This window comes from Amblyomma americanum, chromosome 1 (genome assembly GCF_052857255.1).
Source record: "Amblyomma americanum isolate KBUSLIRL-KWMA chromosome 1, ASM5285725v1, whole genome shotgun sequence".
In the NCBI taxonomy this organism is placed as follows: Eukaryota; Metazoa; Arthropoda; class Arachnida; order Ixodida; family Ixodidae; genus Amblyomma; species Amblyomma americanum.
In genome coordinates, this window is record NC_135497.1 from 126086424 (window position 1) to 126101528 (window position 15105).

Below are 15105 nucleotides of genomic sequence, written 5' to 3' on the forward strand. Positions count from 1 at the left end.
CAGCCGCAGGCGTGCTACTAAAAGACGTGTCGAGATTGAGAGGGGGCGCGACAATGAAAAGTATTTTCGTTATTTATGCACGAGATATGAAACTAAATTTGGTGCAAATATGAAATTGCTACGCTAGTTTCAGTTACGCCTTTTATTTTTAGCTATACCTGGTGCAATTCTTGGGTAATTGTAATTAACACCCTCGTCAAGTCACCTCAAGGTCTTAACTAATTGAGTAGAAAGTGCGCAAATTTTTTATGCCAGCATGTTCACAAAGCCCTGTTCTGTATATGACGCTATTATTTTTTTTAGATGATCATGTATTTATGCATGCATTGTTACGTGAAAACTTTTCTTACAAAAATAACGAACATAATACTGGACGTGTAGGAAAAAAACATCTAGAGATAAATTACACTCCTCAACGTCTCAGGAATCGTTTGCGACAAATAGAACCATTTTATTTTCATGCGTTACGAAATACGAAGGTGTGAGTGATGCCAATAGCAGAAAATGTGAAAGGTCAGAAAACGAACCTCATAATTAACGTTTATTAATTTCCTCGTTTTTGGCCTCTTCGCTTCCGCTTTGGTAAAAGAAATGCGGCCCTGAACTCAAAGAAAGCCTCAAAGGAGTTACGTCACAATTTTCGACGACACCGCATCTCGAAAGCGTACTTTATAAGTTTTTAGTGAATATTTTGCTATAATTTTTCGTCACGAAACAGAACACCCCACGGCAAAGAAAGGAAATTGCAGAAATCAAAATTTTTCACCAAATCGACCAGTTTAACAAGGGGAGAAGTCGGTCTGCCTGGTGCGTGATCCTGCGGACAAAAACAGCGCTTAAGTGGGACACCTAGAGGATAATAAGGACACGACGCTGTCCCAACTTTTCGCACAGCACGACACCTACGTATGTCAACAGACGGTGAGCGCACGTCTGCTCCGCCAAAAGATCGCCAGCACATCCTCTCACTACTGTCCCGAAGCAAAATCATTCTGGCTAGAGCAGTGTCAAAAACTTCCTATTTTATTAAATGCCTAGCGTAGAATTCAACGGCAGAAACGCTTTCTGTTTACTACTAGCCATATATACAATACACAGTGGCGAACTATTTCTCTGAATACGCCGCACGTGGCCAACGCGAGCTCGTGTACTTCAAGAAATTACTAAGCTGTAAACATCAACCATTGCTGTGATTTGCAGAAACTGAAAACGCGCCTACAAGCCTTGAAAACTCGCGCTCAACACCTCTCCGCGGCGACACTCCCTGGCCTTTTGCCTACCACGAGCCCGCTAGCGACTGCAGCGCCACCTCGTTTGTTTACAAACATGCAGGAGGTCTATAGGCGGTCAATAGATTTTCTATAGAATAAAGTCTATACCTGCTGTATCTCCCTTTGTCCATAGACAATCTATAGACCATCTATAGACTAAAGCTTATAACCGCCATAATTTCCTTTTGTCTATAGACAATCTATAAACCATCGATAGACTAGTCTATCACCGGCTTAGCAGCCATTTGTCTATAGACGACCTATAGAATATTTATAGACCAAAATCTCTAACCGCCTTATTTCCTATGACAATCTATAAACCATCGATAGACTAGTCTATCACCGGCTTAGCAGCCATTTGTCTATAGACGACCTTTAGACAATTTATAGACCAAAATCTCTAACCGCCTTATTTCCTATCGTCTATAGACAATCTTTAGACTGCATATAGACTATAGTCTATAGACCTGTTGTCTATTGTTTATAACAATCCTAATTTTATCTAGCAATGTATACACTGGCTTTCGACTAAGTCCATAAAATATTCATTTCTTTTCGCACTGCATGCTGAGTAGAACTGCATCGGGCCGCCGCGGTGGTTAAGGGGTTATGGCGCTCGGCTGCTGACCCGAAACACGCGGGTTCGATCCCGGCCGCGGCGGTCGAATTTCGATGAGGGCGAAATTCTTGAGGCCCGTGTAGTGTGCGATGTCAGTGCACGTTAAAGAACCCCAGGCGGTCGAAATTTCCGGAGCCCTTCACTACGGCGTCCCTCATTCCCTGAGTTGGCTTGGGACGTTAACCCCCCCCCCCCCCCCCCCCCGAACCAAACTGCATCGGGTGACCGCAACTATTGTCAGAGTCCTCCGCTTCCTTTGCTATTTCAGGAATAAAAAATATTGTCCAACGGTAATGCAATACCACCCTGTATATTGTTTTTAGAAGCTTTGAAGAGCTAATTTTCCTTAAACCTCGACGCATATTGAGAATATAATTCAATAATCTTTAATGCTGACAGGTAGAGCGAGGAAAAGCACCCATTTCTGAAGTAAGGGTGCTGCAAACTGTACTACATAAAACGAACACGCTCTCCCTTAAAGGAATCGCTCGAGAATATACCATTACATCGTTCTATCGTTACTGTCCAACGCGCTTAATTAAGATGCATTTCATCAGTGACTACATTTATTTCTCCTTAAAACCTCCTGTAAAATAAGGGGGAATAACGGGGCTGAGAATTCAAGGCTGTGCCCATCTCTCAGAAACATAATTAGAAGAGTCTCAAAGATCATGGTTCTCTGCGGAATTAAGATATGCCATCTATGCCTTTGCAGTTTACATTCACGTGAAAAAGTGCTGCGACTCAACAATCAGAAACCCGGTATATTTTCGTTCTTCGCCGTGCACCTGCTTCATCGGAGGCGATAACACGCTGTTGTCCATACCGGTTTTCCAAACACGAGCACACGCTAAAAAGACGATATGCTATGCAGCATTATAATTATTTGAAAAGGGCGCCACATACTATTCCATGGGGGATGCGGCGCCCATGGACAAAGTAGTAAGGCTTCGGTTTTGGTTTTCGCGAAAGTAATAAAGTTTTTAAAGCGCTTGTGTAGTATTTATGCTTTGAACCAATGGCCCTTTGTGTTCTTAGATGCTAGAGCAAGCTACACTCGGCAAGAGATCAACCAATATAGCCATGACCGTGAAATTGGTTTCTGTTTCACTTTTTACCCACTTGCCCGGAGGCGGCGGAAAATCATCCGGGCAGCAAACAACTGTGTGCGCGTGTGTGTCGGCGTCGGCGGTGTTTTCTCTCGTGGATTACGTTTTGATTGAAATTCAACTTAATCATCCACTTACGGTAAGTCTACACGATTATTTTTATTCATTTGGTCTCCTTAGCCACTCTAAGCAGTGCTGTGTGTGCAGAGCAGATTATGTGCGCAGCGACAAACTTCCTATCCACGTTTGTAAGCACGTTTGTGTGAGCAGCGGCAGCCGCCATGTTCTCGAATAATGCGCTTACGTCTGTGTCGCTGTCTTTCCAAACGCGCGGAAAGGCACTCGGTGCGAAACCCGGGACGGTAAGCCCTCCTCGCGAGCTCTCTGCTGGCTTTTCCGTGTTGACAGGTAGGTGCACAGCCAGAAATATCGCTTAGCCCGTGAGTGAAGGCCGAAATGAAACTATGCGTTGGAGCCGTGTGAGCACGATTTACTTGGCATCTGCGGAAACGCACAATCAAATTCTGAGGTGGAGAACATTTATTTTTTATTCTTCGTATTATCGCCTGTCGGGACCATGGAGTGCTGTTCATTGAGAGGTGTGCATTAATTGCTTTTTTGTTGTAGCCGCTCACTCGGTGCGCGTCGTGGGCAGCGACGTTTCACCAAATATGTTTTGTAACGCATAGAGTGATGGTTGAAAAAAAAGTGGTTGCCGGCGCAAATGGCGAGCGTGTACAAACACCGCGAAGAACCTACGAGCTGCATCCCGTCTCCCCTTTCGTTGCACACGTATGGATTCGTCCATCCCTGTTATCCGAGCCGTTGGACGCCGCTGCTGGCCTGCGGGCAATTGATTTCGAAAGCTGAGTAAAGGTCGCCTCGACAAGAGATGGCTTACATTTCGTTCCCAGAGGCTCGTTCATGAACCCCGCTTACGCGTGCGCAAATTTCTCCAGTACCAATTGTGCGAGAGGCAGAGTATGCGTTTCTGATCTCAGACTGCTACATTACAAGAACGCCAATGTAACTTGGCGCTTATTTGCGCCGCGAATACAGTTCTGCTCGCGCTGTTTTATTATGGCTGCGCCTTTTGATGAACACGTTAATTGTTTCAATGAAATAATTCTTACTTTGAGCGTGTTCGTTGCTTTCATTGATTTTTCTATCTGCATTAGGTTAGGGTACCTGCATGCAAGTGTCTCCTTTTTACTGCCCTGTCCGGGCTGCACTTGAAGTAAAAACTTAACTGAATTTGAGATGGTATTTCATCCTTGCAATAATGAGCTTGTTGTCTGAAGCTCACGTATGGTTCTGAAATGGCGCTACTGCAGCCACTATGTGCTGTTTGAGTTTTTCTGGATAATGAGCACAGCATGGAAGTGCTGTAACCCGCTTGTTCCAAAGAGTGCACGCTGGTGTATGAGTATGCTGTTTCGCCTTAGTGTTTCAAGTTGTGGGCGCAAAACCGTGGTGAACTGGTTCGCAGTCTGCCTAGTAGGTTTTGCATGGCTTGTGCCCGTTTGATTATTGGCGTACGTACCAGGCTTCATGCAGGGTATTTTGAACTGCCTGTTCAATAGGGGGTATAAGAATAAATGCTTGAATATTCTCCAGTTGGGATCCTTTTGCAAGCAGCACTGAATGTACGTTTTATGGGGTAGCATTCTCAACAGCTCGTAGCGAGTCAATGATGATAAGTGGCACAAGTTTTCTAAGTATTCTATTCAAATTAATATAAAGGGAATGCATACAGAGGTTAGTATTCGCAGTAGGTATTTAGTGTAGAGGTTGAGTGCTGCACGGAATGTGGGTATTAGTTACAATGTTTTATGACAGCCACTTAGAATTTGTCATGGATATTTACTGAAATGATGAATCCGGCGCGATGGCTCAGTGGTTATCGTGTTCTTCAGGTGCTCAAGTTATGCCAAGTCGTCAGTTATGTTATGTAAAGCTACATCAAGTTATCGTCACCACTGAAAAGTAGAGACGATAACTGCGAGCATCACATAACCGTCTCTGCCTTTGTGCAGATTACCGACTGTGCAGCTGTACATCTCACTGGTCATCGCACGTGCCCTGAAGACGGACGGTAGTCTCGAGCAGCGGACCAGGAAGGCGTGGTCGTCGGTGTCACCCGGAAATCCGGCACAGCATCAACGGTTCACTGTGGGCTATAAAAGAAGATTCCTTCCACTGGGACCTCACTTGGCAGTGGTGACCGTAACTGCGAGCATCATGTAACCATCTCTGCCTTTGTGCAGGTTTGTGCATAATTATGCCTCACTCTATGTGACTTTGTTTTCCTTTTATGTCGTCGCTGCTGCTAAGTGGATGGGGTTTTTGTAAAAGTTCTGAGCGTACTATAGCTCGTTGTTGTGCTTGCCGTCTTCCACTCACTGATTGCATCTTTGCAACAAGCGCAGAGTGCAAATTTAATTTCCATCGTGGTGCATGTGCGGGAATAACAGAAGAATCTTTCAATGCTAAGCGCGAAGCCAAAAAGGAAGCATGGAAATGTGACTCTTGTCGAGGCAACCACAAGGGCACAAGTACCACAAACAATCCGCAGCATGATTCCAACGTGATACTCAGATTACTGCAGACTGAAACGAAGCTCTCTCTTTCCTTTGTCAAAAAAGTTTGATTCATTTGAGTCGCACATGCAGTTGCTCTCTGATAAGTTTGACGACTTTCAGAACCACCTGACTGTTCAAGAAAAAACTACGAAACAACTAACGAAGAGAGTTGAAGGGCTGGGATCTAACAATGTAGGTAGTGATATAACTCAGCTGAAGCAGGACATAGATGATTTGTAGTGGACGTAGTTGCTTTCTTACCCTAGAGCTTCATATATTGACTGAAATCCAGGATGAGGACTTGCTAAGCAAAGTAAATGAGATTGAAGAAAAGCTGCAGGTTAAGGCTATTACACAAGACGACATTACCGCTGTGCATTACCTACACAGGGCTGAACTGACGAAAACATTGCAAACCTTTTCAACATGCACTTTGTAGAAGTTGGTGCCTCAAATGATATTCATGGTACATTATCGTGTGAACAATACATGAATATTCAATGTCCTCAAGCTGTATTTCTCACTCCAACTTGCGCCGAAGAAGTCCTCAACATAATCATAACGCTGAAGGACAACTGTGCATCAGCCTACGATGATGTGAAAGTTTCTCCCGTGAAAGCTGTAGCTGCACTGATAGCTCCAGTCCTTGCGTGTATATGCAACTGCATACTTCAAGTAGGTATATTTCCAAACCAAATGAAGCTTGCGCGTGTTCCAGCTATTCATAAAGGTGGTGCTTTTGAAGACTTGAACAGCCTTAGACCAATGTCAGTGCTTTCAGTCTTTTCAAAAGAGGCTGAACACATAATGAACAAAAGAATTGTCGATTTCCTCGCTCTGCATAACTTGATAGTAAACAAGCAGTTTGTATTCAGAAAAAATAAGGCAACTGAAACTGCTTTACTTTATATTAAACCGAAAAATCTTGACAACATTAAGAAATGAAAGCTTACTTTGGGTTTATTTCTTGATTTCAGGAAAGCCTTTGATTCTGTCCATCATGATATATTATTAATAAAGCTACCATTCTATGGAATCCAAGGTACAGCACATGCCCTGATGGAAAACTGTTTAATTTGTAGGGAGCAATACACCACAATAAAGAGCTCCGAATCCGATCAAGGCACTATTAAATACGGAGTTCCATAGGGATCCATTCTAGGCCCCATATTATTCTTGATATATATGAGTGATATTATAAACACCCCAGGCTGCTTTGAAACGGTATTATATACAGATGACACTAATGTATTTTTTTCATGTTTCAATGAAAGTTTCGTTTACAGGGAATGAAATGAATGGCTTCACTATTTAGACTTTTTGTTAGCCTTTATTAAACTAGATTTAAAGATAAACCAGACGGAATACCTGATTTTCAAGCCTAAAGGTAGCAATAAAGATAGTGAGTTCAAATTGAAGTTCCGGAATAACATTATCAACCAGGATTTGCTTTCTAGGTGTTATCTTTCATGAAATGTTTCTCTAGAATTCGCACACAGAAGCTCTCCGAATTGAACTTTCACGTGTTTTTGGCATATTAAACAGGTTGCCAGTGAAGCAACAAACTTACTATGCTCTCTTTCATTCACGTTTAACATATTGTTCCCTGGTATCATCAGACACAACACAAAGAAACCTTGATTAGGTTCACCCTCTGCAAACGTGCTCAATATGTGGTATTCGAAAATTCCAAAAGTAGAACACTGCTTGCCATACATTAAGGTCTATGACATACTAGAGATCAGTAAGCTATTCAAATATGTTGTTTCTGGAAATCTTGCACCAGTATATGTTACACCGTTCAGATTAGAAAGGTTCAATACAAAAAAAAACACGCTCCACATCTCCTTAGCGAAGATAAAATACGGGTGCCCCGACCTCGCACAAACTATGGTGATGTGAGATTATGTATGCAAATAGCAAATTTATTGAATCAATATCCAGCCCTCTTTGAATTATTACCAATCTACCCATCACTACCTAAAGAAAACACTAAGACATATGTACCTAATGGAATAATGAGTCAAAGAATTTCTTTTGTGTCATGGATGATATTTCGGTGTGTTGTCCGTGTAAATAGTATTCGGGAATCTGTAAACCTTTTTTTTTTCATATGCAGAAGCATGCACACATTCCTCAGGGTGGTCCATTTGTTTTGTTTTGTGTGCTTGCATACATATTGGTTGTCGTACAATGTACTGTATTGCAAATGTGTTCGAATATGCCTATAGTGATTGCCACTGCTGTCAGGGGTGGGATGGCCTCATCAGGCAAAAATGCTATTAGCCTTCTCACCCAGGACAAATTTTGTATATTTTTGTCCCAAATAAACTGTATTACTACTACAACCTTAATGATGCAGGTTCGATCCTGGTCTAGCCAGTCGCATTTCGATGAGGCAAAATGCTAGAGGCCTGTATTCTATGCAATGTCAGTGCACGGTAAGAAACCGCAGGTGGCCGAAATTACTACGCAACTTTTCACTACGGCGCCTCTCATAGCCTGAGTCACCTTGGGTTTTTGGACCACATAAGACCAAACCAAAACATTGACTAGCTTTCTTGAATGGGATAGCCAGCCACATTTGTAGATATGGTGTGGGAATTTTTTTTCAGTTCCTCTTATTTTTTTCCTTCCACTGTACAGGTCAACATGCCCGGATGACTGACTGCAGACAACAGGTCGCAAGATTGCTTCTGAGGAAACTATAGTCGGACCATTACTTTCAACATTTATTTTTATGTGGTGCATCCTTATGGTGCATGTATTGCATATTCCTTGCCTGCATAGCTTGGAAATAAACTAAATTGTAAGTATATTGAGCGTCATGTCATTTGTGAAGACCGTGTGGTGACCTTTTTCAACAGTTGTAGACGACTGTCTATAGGCAGTCTACAGACAATGGTCTATTAAGGTTTTTTAGACAGAGCTCTATAGACTGTCTATAGACAAATGTCTACAGCATTGCCAGGCCACATAACTGGAATGTCTATAGACCTATGTCTACTGGACCAGTAGACTTTTGTCTATAGACAGAACCTGGAAGTGTATGGCCTAAGTCTATAGATCATCTATAGACTGCCTATAGACCTGTGTCTATTATCAGTAGACATTTGTCTATAGACAGTCTATAGACAGAAGTTTATAGGAAGTCTATGGTCATAAATCTATAAATCTTCTATAGACTGTCTATGGACCTGTGTCTATAGACTGTCTATGGACCTATCTACTTTCAGTACACTTTTGTCTATGGACTGTCTATAGACAAAACTCTACTAAAAGTCTATGGCCATAAATCTATAGACTGTCTATAGACTGCTCTAAAGGATTTGTCTATAGACTTCTTAGACTAAAGTTTAGACTGTCTAAAATTTTTGTAAGGGCGGCCCGGTAGACTGTCGTCCTTTTCTGCTGTTACTGTGTGCAGACAGCGCGCAGACAACAAACAGAGCAGCTACATTCTGTGCCAAAGTATGCACTACGCTACCTACGTCGCTGCAGGGACCCAGGAACGGCGGATGACGCTGTCGCATGCCAAGGGGATCAGACTCCTGTGGATTTCGTTCAACGCGTCTCTGATGCATAACTAGTCGGATGTCTCATGGAGTGACTTCGTTGGTGCGGATGCTAGCATCGCAGAGACGAGCTCTAACGAAGCTATGCTATTATACGGCGTTCCTATTAGCCTGTATCGTTTGGGACGTTAAACACCCTTAGACCTAAACTACTCTACGCTAAGTAAGAGCATTGTCCGAACTTCAGTAATTTGACTGTGGCTGAACTGCCGCCAGCTATCGTGAACTCTTCATCTGCGATTAGTTATACATATTAACGAGCTACTGAAGCTGATTGTTGCCAGAAGACAATCGGTCATCGTCTCGCCGAAGAGATTCAACAACACACATTTTCAAAACTTGCATAGCCTTCCTGGAAGGCGACTGTCGACAAGATGAACGCTTTCCTCTAATATGTAACGCCCTCTTGTACTAAGCAGGCGAGGGGACGGAAGTAAGGGGGCTCGTTATGCATACATTCGAAGAAAGCCTGTTAACGGTCACTGAAACCAAGGAGCACAGGGGAATGTTTCTACTTTTTTTTTACATTTAGTGTTGATCAATACTAAATTAATGATGTAAGTATAATATCGCGGAAATTTATTGAATAAGAAAGCAGAAGAAAAACAACCACTTTTCGCTGGTGGGATACAAACCCACTAACTCCGAATTTTGTGTCCGGTGCTCTTCATGAAGCTCTTTTCAGTAACGCTCAGCGCGGCGCCCAGTACATCCAAATTTCTTGCTTGCGCGAAGCAAAATGCGTCTGGCTATAATAATAATAATAATAATTGGTTTTGTGGAAAGGAAATGGCGCAGTATCTGTCTCATATATCGTTGGACGCCTGAACCGCGCCGTAAGGGAAGGGATAAAGGATGAATAATAATTGGTTTTGGGGGAAAGGAAATGGCGCAGTATCTGTCTCATATATCGTTGGACGCCATAACCGCGCCTTAAGGGAAGGGATAAAGGAGGGAGTGAAAGAAGAAAGGAAGAAAGAGGTGCCGTAGTGGAGGGCTCCGGAATAATTTCGACCACCTGGGGATCTTTAACGTGCGCTGACATCGCACAGCACACGGGCGCCTTAGCGTTTAGCCTCCATAAAAACGCAGCCGCCGCGGTCGGGTTCGAACCTGGAAACTCCGGATCAGTAGCCGAGCGCACTAACCACTGAGCCGCCGCGGCGGGTCGTCTGGCTGCCGCCAGACGCATTTTGCCGGGTTTTAAACCAGCTGTTTTCTATAGAATTCATGAACTTGCAGATAATCTGTTGTGACTGCATCTTGAGTAAATGCTCTTCTCTGCAGACGACAAGAAATTCCCTCTCATCCGTAGGTTTACGCGGCGCGGCTATATCTCGGTCTAGGAGAAAGCAGAAGCTGTTGAGGACGCCGGATACCCGTTCTCAGGAAAAAGTAGCCACACGCGCTGCATTTCGCCTACTGTTGAGGTTGTGTCACAGGTGCTGCACGAGCCGCGGTATAAGCTTGTTTTAATGTAGGTGTCCCGGTCGCTTCTTGCGGCTCTCTGTGTATGCTCACAGGAGGGGAGAGCGGTAGAAGAAATAAATAAGACCGCAAGGTGAGGCGTCCATTTACTCTCACTGTTCCTCAGCTCTGGTTGCTGTTCACTAACACCTGCATTGTTATTTCGAGGCTCGGTATCAAACTTTAGCTTCTACGGCAGCGAAAACTTCTCTTTCCAATTCATCAAAACGCTGACGTTAAGATTTCGTCTATTGGAAGCGAGGAATATTCATGTCAGCAGTATAAGTGCATCCGCAAACTACTAGCAGAAGTTCCTCGAGAAAGACTACCTCTCTTCACTCAATGGCCACCGCTCGCAACCGTTCAGCCCTGCTGGTGTCAAAAAGGCTCATGTCAAAAACGTGTTGCAGCGCAGCGCCAACGCATTCAATAATATTTACAACGCGGATATAGGCTTGCATAGGCGTTTCACTGAAATATAAAAATCTTTTTATAAAAGGAATTCTTAGTGCGATACGAATCTACAAATTTGCTGTACTTCGTCTCCTTCACAAGTGCCGACCATGCTGTTCCTTCTTCTTCCTTAGACCGCACAGTTAAATGCAAATGGGTGAGCAGTGATGCCGATAGCAGCAGGGATACCAGAGGAACTATCTTGTTCAAAATTAATAGTATTTTTATTCCGTTACTGGTGGCACTGTGGGATATTTGTGTTCTGGTGTCTATTGCGCCACCGCAGCAAAAGCAGTTCCTCAGTTTTCGTCGTGAACTGCACGTTTGCTTCCAGGATTAACAGGAGTGTCGCTCCGCCACAGTCACGACAGTATCGTTAGAAGTTGTTTTAACCTCCGTAGAGATTAAGAAGCACCGCAAGCCAAAAGCACGAAATAAAATACCGCCAGAGTCCGCTGGCAAAGATCACCGAGGTTCATCAAGCGTACATCCTTTCAGCTGATTCTGACGTAGAGAAAGAGGAAGAAAGCTCCGTCCGCTCTCGTGCAACACGTGGCATACGTGCCTTCGAATTGCGTTCGAAGCATCCAGCGCATGCGCCCTCCATACTTCAGAACACCGACGCCTCCATCATTGTTGCTTCGCAACCAGACGATAACACCGACCGAAGTTGCTCTATCCTGCTGCGCAGCCAAGCGTAGCGCGATTGGTTCTCAGCTCGCTTCTCAACCGAAACTGACGCCGACGGGCTTCGGAGAGGGCGACAACCGATCCTGGCGCAGCTGTGGAGCCGTTCTGGCTGGAATCCTGCACGGCGTGTCTGCCCAAGGCTGTGACAACTGGCGCAGAGGCCCTGGTCTGCTGGAAGCTGCCCTACTGTTTCCTGCTCTCCGTTCGTTTCCCCGATGGTGGCAGAAGTTTGGAGGCCAGTATGCGCCAGTGGTCGAGCCAGGGATTCGAAGCCGGCCACAGCGTTGTCATCGTCCACGCCGACTGCGTTGCAGCATTCGTCACTCTCATCGCGCACTACCATCATCGTGATGGACAACCTCGTGTTCCTGGTCCCAGCGCGGATGGCCATGCCGCACCGATTGGCCAAAGATTTAATCCTGAAAATGACCACTCCGTGCTCGTGGTACCGGCGTGTCCGTGGCCAATTCACTCCTGGAGCTCACCGCTGTCATTGTGAAGGTGACCATTTCGTGCTCTTCGGCCAAGCACGTACGGCAATGTCGCGCCAGTTGCTCGCCACCATGAAAGAGGCGACCTCGTGCTTCTGGTGCCAGTGCAACTGTGACCATATTGCCCCGGTCACTCACCGCCATCGTCTGGAAGGTAATCGCCTCGTGCTCCTGGTTCCAATGAGCACGCGTCCATACCGGCCTGGGCGCGCACCACCATCATGAAAATGACGGTCTCGTACTCCTGGTCCTGGCGGGTGTGGCTATTGTCTAATTTCCGATAATATTGTGTAAGTTTTCAAAACACGTTGTACGGATTAAAAGATAGTTTCGGCCATTTTCGACTCTTCTTTTGTGCTTTTTTAGGACAGATTGCTTCATTTGAATGCTGTCTGTAGCTGTTGGGAGAAACACAGCGCTTGTGTTCAGAATCTGTGGTGTTTTCCTCTTGAGCACGAGGTGGCGGGTTGGATACTGTCAGTGACGGTCGCCTTTTGATAGAGGCAAAATGTAAAATGGCTAGTGCTGTTCCGGAATTCAAGTTAATATTAATAATAATTGGTTTTGGGGGAAAGGAAATGGCGCATTATCTGTCTCATATATCGTTGGACACCTGAATCGCGCCATAAGGGAAGGAATAATGGAGGGACTGAGAGAAGAAAGGAAGAAGGAGATGCCATAGTGGAGGGCTCCGGAATAATTTCGACCACCTGGGGATCTTTATTGTGCACTGACATCGCACAGCACACGGGCGCCTTAGCGTTTTGCCTCCACAAAAACGAATCCGCCGCATGCAAAGAATTGCAGCTGGTCAAGGTTAATCCTCCACTACGGCGACACTTTTTTTTGCCTCCCTTCTCCATCCCTTTCCCCATGGCGCGGTTGGGGTGTTCAACGCGAGGAAGTTACTGCGCCTTTTCTTTGCCCACAGCTGCCCACTTAGAGCCGCCGCGGATATAGCAAACTCTCGGTTATCACGAACGAGGGCGGCGCTACAGTGAAAATATAGGCATGTATTAGGGTAATGGCATCGCATCTTAAATAGAACGAACAACTATGGCTGCACAGCTCGTTATAGCGAAGGAGGAGGCGCCGTAAACTTGCCCCTGTAGTCGAAAAACTCGCGCTTCCAGCAGGTGCACCCGACCGCGGCGGCTGCGTTATTATGGAGGAAAAACGGTAAGGCGCCCTGTGCTGTGCGATGTCAGGGCACGTTAAAGATCCCCAGGTGGTCGAAATTATTCCGGAGCCCTCCACTACGGCACCTCTCTCTTCCATTCTTTTTTCACTTCCTCCTTTACCCTTCCCTTACGGCGCGGATCAGGTGTCCAACGATATATGAGACAGATACTGCGCCATTTCCTTTCCCTCCAAAACCAATTAAACCAACCAGCAAATGCGAAGACGAAAGAGCGTCTTTCATTCCCCGTTACGCCACCCCGCTGAGAACATAGGGACCATCCCCCCAAAAAAATATAAGAAAAGGCGCAATTGAAACTGTATATCACCGCCGGCCTTGCTGGAACATCTGGTCATGTGGTATGCGACTTCTGCTCAATAGGCTGTCGACTTTTTCTGCTGTTGCCGTGAGCAGAGAGCCCGCAGACAACAGTGCAGCTTACATATTCTGTGCCGACGCATATACTACGCTGCCTTCGTCGCTGCTGGGCCCAGGAACGACTGATGACGCAGTCGTAAGCCAAAGGGATCAGACTCGTGTGTATTTCTTTCAACGCGTCTCTGATGCACAACTAGTCGGATGTCTCATGGAATGACTTCGTTGGTGCGGATGCTAGCATCCCAGACACGAGCTCTAACGAAGCTATGCTATTCTACGGCGTCCCTCTTAGCCTGTGTCGTTTTGGGACGTTAAACCCCCATAAAGTTACACCTAAACTATTCTGCTTTAGGTCAGAGCATTTCCCGACCTTCAGTAATTTGACTAATGTAGCTGAACTGCCGCCGGCTATCGTGAACGTTTCACCTGCGATTAGTTATACATTTTAAGGAGCTACTGAAGCTGATTGTTGCCAGAAGACAATCGGTCATCGTCTCGCCGAAGAGATTCAACAACACACATTTTCAAAACTTGCATAGCCTTCCTGGAAGGCGACTGTCGACAAGATGAACGCTTTCCCCTAATCTGTAACGGCCTCTTCAACTAAGCAGGCGAGGGGAGGAAGTAAGGGAGCTCGTTATGCATACATTCGAAGAAACTCACAGAGGAATGTTTCTACTTTTTTTTACATTTAGTGTTGATCAATACTAAATTAATGGTGTAAGTATAATATCGCTGAAATTTAATGAATAAGAAAGCAGAAGAAAAACAACCACTTGCCGCTGGTGGGACACGAACCCACTATCTCCGAATTTTGTGTCCGGTGCTCTTCATGAAGCTCCTTTCAGTAACGCTCAGCGCGGCGCCCAGTACATCTAAGTTTCTAGCTTGGGCGAAGCAAAAAGCGTCTGGCAATAATAATAATAATTGGTTTTTGGGGAAAGGAAATGGCGCAGTATCTGTCTCATATATCATTGGGCGCCTGAACCGCGCCGTAAGGGAAGGGATAAATGTGGGAGTGAAAGAAAAAAGGAAGAAAGAGGTGCCGTAGTGGAGGGTTCCGGAATAATTTCGACCACCTGGGGATCTTTAACGTGCACTGAAATCGCACAGAACACGGGCGCCGTAGCGTTTTGCCTCCATAAAAACGCAGCCGCCGCGGTCGGGTTCGAACCTGGAAACTCCGGATCAGTAGCCGAGCGCTCTAACCACTGAGCCACCGCGGCGGGTCGCCTGGCTACCGCCAGACGCATTTTGCAGGTTTTTAAACCAGCTGTTTTCTGTAGAATT

The 15105-nt window shown here is 45.2% G+C and overlaps 1 long non-coding RNA gene across 1 annotated transcript; it reads left to right on the forward strand.

Moving 5' to 3' along the window:
* The first annotated feature begins 3076 nt into the window (after positions 1-3076).
* Positions 3077-8330, forward strand: LOC144135816 (uncharacterized). The gene is made up of 3 exons (XR_013315556.1): positions 3077-3138; positions 5036-5266; positions 8228-8330. It is a non-coding gene; the product is annotated as an uncharacterized LOC144135816 (long non-coding RNA).
* Positions 8331-15105: the final 6775 nt, after the last annotated feature.